The following is a 6289-nucleotide window of genomic DNA, read 5'->3' as shown; positions in this document are numbered from 1 at the left end:
GGACAGCGCGCTCCCTGCCCCTCGCGCACCTGCTGCCTGCCTGCCTGCGTATCTGCCTGTCTGTCTGTCTCTTGACGTCTCCAGGACGGCAACAGGCTGCCTCGTGTTTCCAAGGGCACTGTGTGCATCGTGGCTGTAGCAGGTGTCTCTGGCGAGTCTAGTCTCTGTATCCGATGACAGAGGGGCTAATGTCCCTTTGCCCAGGCTGCCCACCCGAGTGTTGGAGGGGAGCACCTATATTACTAGAGATGTGCTACATAAGAGCCTGCCTCAGTGTACCCCACTGGCAAACGAGACCCTATGGGAAACCCAGAATCTAGGTCAAAATGGTTGGGTCTGTGCCCTCTGGCTCCCTGCCTGCTGGAAGAGCCACACTGTGCAAGAAAGCGCAGGTCAAACGCTGCAGTCTCCATTTCTGGTGAAAATAACAACAATTACACGGTCAGGGAACACAGTAGAAAGACTCCTGGCCCCTGGAGGCCGCTGGTTAGACAGCATTCTAGTCCCCGTTCTGCATTCAACTTGCTGAACTACCTGGAGCCAGTTTCCTGCCCCCTCCAGGCCTTAGTTTCTGAGGTGATGGTTGAGCTCCTCTTGCTTCTGATGGTCCATCTTGTCTTCTCCTGCCCCCCACCCCACACCCGGCAAGGGGAGTCAGTGGAGTTCACTTCCCACGGAAGAGCTGGGTGAGGGCGAGCTCCTCCTCTGGGGGTTGTCTCAGACGGCCTGGCGCACAGCCAGAGGCAGAGATGATGTCAGCTTGTGTCCTGGGACTGGCTTCCCCGGCTGCCCTGAGGAGCTTGTGTATTATAGTTATTAATAAGCAACAAAGAAAGCCACCCACGGCCTTGGATTTGGTAAATAGATAAAATAAGTACAGCTGGGTGGAAACCAAACAGTCCTGCAGGGGTCCCAATGTTCTGTCCTGCTGCCCACCGAGGCTGGTTGGTGTGCAAATGGATATGCTGCAACGAGCATCAGGCAAGTCTGAAGATGTGTCATTTGGGTAGAAAACACCCTCCCAACTCACCTTCAGGCCCCAAATCTAATCTAGTCCAGTCAGCCACAGAGGCCCCTGGTCAAATGCATTAGAGCTATTTTTCTCTTTCTTTTCTGTTCATGTGCATAAACTCTACCCAGGATGGCCCAGGGTGGAAAGAATAAGACAAGCTTCTGAGCAGGAGGTCCCAGCCAATCTTACATGGAAACTCATCACAAAGTCCCCTTTCCTCTACCTCAGTGGTCCCCAACCTTTTCTGGGCCATGGACTGATTTAATGTCAGAAAATATTTTCACGGACTGGCATTTAGGGTGGACGATAAATGTATTATGTGACCGAGACAAGCGTCAAGAGTGAGTCTTAGACAGATATAACAGAGGGAATCTGGTCATTTTTTAAAAATAAAACATCGTTCAGACTTAAATATAAATAAAACGGAAATAATATAAGTTATTTATTCTTTCTCTGCGGACTGGTACCAAATGGCCCACGGACTGGTACCGGTCCGCAGCCTGGGGGTTGGGGACCACTGCTCTATTTGACCTCTGTGCTTGGTCAGTGACACCCTGTTTTTTCTAGCCCCAGGTTTCTGAGCCATTTTTGATTTCCCCTTTCCTTCCTCTACATTCAGATTCTGGAGGTTCTACCTCTGCAGGTTTTCTCTTCTTCATCAGCTCCTGGCCATACCCCCAGGCTCCAGCTTTTACCTCTTGTCACCTGGGCAATGTCATGGCCGGCTCTTGCTGTGCTCCCTGTTGGTGGTCTTCCTCACTTTCAAAAGGTGCAGCTGTAACACAAACGTGAAAGCAGGTACTGTGCTCTCCACACTTCCAGCCTCCTGCCCAGCCTCCTTTCCATCCCGCCGTTCCAGGGATTTAGGTCCATCCCCCCTTGACCGTGCAGGTTCCCACACACTCGCTGTTGCTGGGCCCTGCTCTTGGGCTTGGCTCATGTCAGTGCCTCTGCCTGCTATACCCCTTCCAGCTTCTGTAAAATTGTTGTGTTCTCCACGTCAGGACCCCTCTTCTCTTTTCCCACCAGACTCTTACTTATGCCCTTAAGTATCAATTAGAGTAAGTTCCACAAGGGCAGGGACCCAGACACTGGGTGAATGGTCAATACATACCCTGCGCATACAGGAACTGCCCTGGGATCTGGCACTCATCCAATCCCTTTGCTTCTGTCCCTCGTCGGCAGGCCTGCTGCCACTGCCCACAGGTCGGGACTTCACTGTGCTCCATCTGGATGGCCAGGGCAGCCTGCACGGTCTCTGCATTCCAATCTTCTGCCACCCATCATTATTCTTTTTTTTTTTTATATAATGAGAATCTCCAATCTCCTTGGTTACTACAGAGTGACACTGCCAGTGATGATTTTTATTTATTTATTTATTTTTATTTATTCATTTTAGAGAGGAGAGACAGAGAGAGAGAGAGAGAGGAGAGACAGAGAGAGAGAAGGGGGAGGAGCTGGAAGCATCAACTCCCATATGTGCCCTGACCAGGCAAGCCTAGGGTTTTGAACCGGTGACCTCAGCATTTCAAGGTCGACGCTTTATCCACTGCGCCACCACAGGTCAGACCCATCATTATTCTAAAAGGTCACTGTTGTTACCTTGCTGAGACCTTGCCACCCCACTGCCTTCCACACGGACTGCGACCTCAGCCTGGAGTCCCGGTCTCTCCCCCTCACTTTGGTCTGTTCCCATGCTCATCCACTTGCACCATTCCAGGTGGGCTGCTCTCTTCAGTCATCCCTGGGTTTTCTCCTGCCTCTCGGTCTTAGAGGTCCATCTTTCATTTATTTGTCTGGCTTAACGTCCCCTCCTTGTTATCTGGCTTCTCTGAGCTCATTCATGTCCCTGAAGTTTCCAGGGGATGAAAGCTCCCTCACCTGCTGAAGAGGCCTGCAGGTAAAATTCACTGGTTTCTTTTCTTTTTTTTTTTTTTTTTTTTTTGTATTTTTCTGAAGCTGGAAACGGGGAGAGACAGTCAGACAGACTCCCGCATGCGCCTGACCGGGATCCACCCGGCACGCCCACCAGGGGCGGACGCTCTGCCCACCAGGGGGCGATGCTCTGCTCCTCCGGGGTGTCGCTCTGCCGCGACCAGAGCCACTCTAGCGCTTGGGGCAGAGGCCAAGGAGCCATTCCCAGCGCCCGGGCCATCTTTGCTCCAATGGAGCCTTGGCTGCGGGAGGGGAAGAGAGAGACAGAGAGGAAGGAGGGGGGGTGGAGAAGCAAATGGGCGCTTCTCCTATGTGCCATGGCCGGGAATCGAACCCGGGTCCTCCGCACGCGAGGCCGACGCTCTACCGCTGAGCCAACCGGCCAGGGCCACTGGTTTCTATGAGCTCTGAGCACTTCCTAAAGCCCTGAGACCCTCGCAGTGGTCAGCAAACCATGGCTCACGAGCCACATGCGGCTCTTTGGCCCCTTGAGTTTTTAGCAAAGGCCAGCTTAGGAGTACCCTAATTAAGTTAATAACAATGTACCTACCTATAGTTTAAGTTTAAAAATTTTGGCTCTCAAAAGAAATTTCAACCGTTGTACTATTGATATTTGGCTCTGTTGACTAGTGAGTTTGTCGACCACTGGCCTAAGACCCAAGGAACCGACGTCCCCCTGCTTGTGTGCCGCATGTGGCTAGAGTTTGGGAGGTGAAGTGAAAGAGGGACGAATATCCACTGAGATTTTCTGTCTTAAGAAGCCCAGCACCCTCCAAGTTCAAGTTCTGATGCTGAAGGGGGCCCCGAAAAACCAGTTCACGTGCTGTCTTAGCATCAGCTCCTGCTAACCTAGAGCTTGGCGCCCCTGGGAGGCTGTTTTTGATGGATACCAGGTGCTTCCCGTGAGGGAGGTAACAGAAGCTAACTGAGCATTCACTTTGACCTCGTTCTGGTGCTGTTGGCATGTGTAATTTCATTTATCCCCCCAAATAAACCCCAGTGTAGGTAACAGAGGTGCATACAGGTAAGTGATTCTAGCCATTGTCCTCTCTAAGTCGCCATCTTCTTTCACCAGACACCCCATGTCCTGTCCTCTCAACCAGCCTCGGGGCCGCCTCCGTCCAGGCTGTCGTCCACGACCGGCCTCGCGGCCCCTCCGTCCAGGCTGTCGTCCACGACCGGCCTCGGGGCCCCTCCGTCCAGGCTGTCGTCCACGACCGGCCTCGGGGCCCCTCCGTCCAGGCTGTCGTCCACGACCGGCCTCGGGGCCGCCTCCGTCCAGGCTGTCGTCCACGACCGGCCTCGGGGCCGCCTCCGCCCAGGCTGTCGTCCACGACCAGCCCAGGAATTTTGTAAAAAAAATTTTTTTAAATGCAACTCTGACCACACCTGTCCTCTGCTTCTCGTGATCTTAGGAGAAAGGCAGAAATCCTTGACGGGACTTTCCAGGCCGCCCGCCTGGCCCTCGCATGTTCTCTAGGCGCATTCCAGCCCTCGGTGGCTGCCCTTCAGCCACACTGGCTTCTCTCTGTCAGCCAAGGGAGCAGCAGCACCAGCTGTTTTCTCTCCTCTGCCTGCAACACCCCTCCGTTGTGCATTCCCATAATCACTCGTGTGCATGCAGGTGCACACACCTGCACACACACCTGCACACGCACCTGCACACGCGACACCTGGCTGCTGCACACTCATTCTCGGTCTCAGCTTGTCACTTTCTCACACAGGCCTGACAGCTCCTTCCCCCCAGAGTTGATGTTAGTCACTCCTATTATCCCTCCCATAGCACCCTCCACTTCCCCTTAAAAGATCACTGCACAACCACCATTCTTTATTTATCTGTTTGTTAGCTCTTCATCGCTCCCACTAGTGTACAAGCTCCGGGAGAGCAGATCTGTGTGAATTAATTGCTGCTCTGTGCCTGGTGCCTGGCACAGTGCTGAGTGAGGGCGCATGCCCCAGACAACTGGCACCTTCAAAGCCAGACACTCCGCCTGCCTACAAACTCCATAAACCACCACACATCCACCATTCCCACTTCTGTCTCTAAGGCCCTTGGCACACAGAGGTGCTAGACTCTGGGTCTCTGGTCCTGGGAGCCAGGGAAGAGCAGGAGGGGGTGCCGACCTGACCCTGTGGGTTACCAGCTGCCACCTTTGCCTCCTCCTGTGTCAATGTCATCCCAGGGGCTTCTGGACCCCAGGGGCATTTTATTTTGTTTCTAACAAAGGGCAAGGGGGTCCTTCTGCAGGGTCTTGCCCTGGGGCTCATAGTGCCCAGTTGTCATCCAGAGGGAGTGTGGGACAGAGATTCCCTCATAGCCCACTGGGCTGCCAAGACTGCAAGTTGAAGCTCCATCAGTATGTGCATATTTATCAAGTCAGCTGAGAACAGGTCCAGGAGGGGAGCACACTCTCCCCAGGTGTACATGAAAGAAGGGACCTAATGGGGCTGTGGGCTCTTGGGTGTGACCACTGCTTCTGCCATTTTCCAACCTTGCTTGGATGTGTCCCCACACCCAGGCCATTAGCCACATTCCACACCCACAGGGGTGGGTGCTCCAGCAGCCTCTGGTTCTCCAACGAGGCGTCATGGTTTTCTTCCACTGCCCTTGGGAGAAACTAAGCAGCAGGTTCTGGGTGAGGCTGGTGAATGAGAAGGTGAAGGTCAGGGTCATGAGGATGAGCAGTGATGGGTGTTGCATTTCTAGAACTCACACGCCCTTTGCTCAGTGATGTCTGTGGGGCCCTTGGCTCCTCCCCCACACCCATTCCTCAAAGGCCACTCTGGCACAATGTCACTCTCTGGATCCACAGTGAAGGGTTTTCTGACCCCAGCAGGTGACCCACCTTTACCAACACAAGCAAAAGTCAAACTGGTTCTGCAATAAAAGAATGTTCTCCCCTGGAGCTCACCATCCTGCAGCTCACGGCAGGCTCCATTGGTGTGCCTGGGCTAACAGGGAGCTGGGGCCTTCTCCTGGGATGTTTCATTTGGATAGATTTTTCTGGCTAAGCCAGGGTTTCTACACCTTGACTTTACTGACATTCAGGCCAGATCGTTCTTTGTCGTGGGGTCTGTCCTGTGCGCTGTACGATGGAGAGCAGCCTCCCCGACTTCCACCCCCAGGTGCCAGTGGCTTCCCCACAACTAGTCCCATCACTCCAACATGTGCTCAGATATCACCAAGTGCCCCGCTGGGGGCAAAATCACCCCTGTGAACCCACTGCTCTGTGGACAGCTCTGGGCTCCGTATCCTCGCACAGTGAGGGGCCCATCACAGGAGGGTCACGTGGCGTGTGGACACCCTCTTTCTGGAAGCCTCTTCCTGGGAGACCTGGCATG

General features: G+C 53.8%; 1 non-coding gene across 1 annotated transcript; it reads right to left on the bottom strand.

Annotated features, from left to right (window-relative positions):
• Positions 1 to 3260: 3260 nt before the first annotated feature.
• On the bottom strand, positions 3261 to 3336 carry TRNAA-CGC (transfer RNA alanine (anticodon CGC)). The gene has a single exon. It is a non-coding gene; the product is annotated as a tRNA-Ala (tRNA).
• Positions 3337 to 6289: the final 2953 nt, after the last annotated feature.

Source organism: Saccopteryx leptura, chromosome 5 (genome assembly GCF_036850995.1).
Source record: "Saccopteryx leptura isolate mSacLep1 chromosome 5, mSacLep1_pri_phased_curated, whole genome shotgun sequence".
In the NCBI taxonomy this organism is placed as follows: Eukaryota; Metazoa; Chordata; class Mammalia; order Chiroptera; family Emballonuridae; genus Saccopteryx; species Saccopteryx leptura.
The sequence above is the reverse complement of the archived record's forward strand: the minus strand, read 5'-3'. Positions and strand labels throughout refer to the sequence as shown.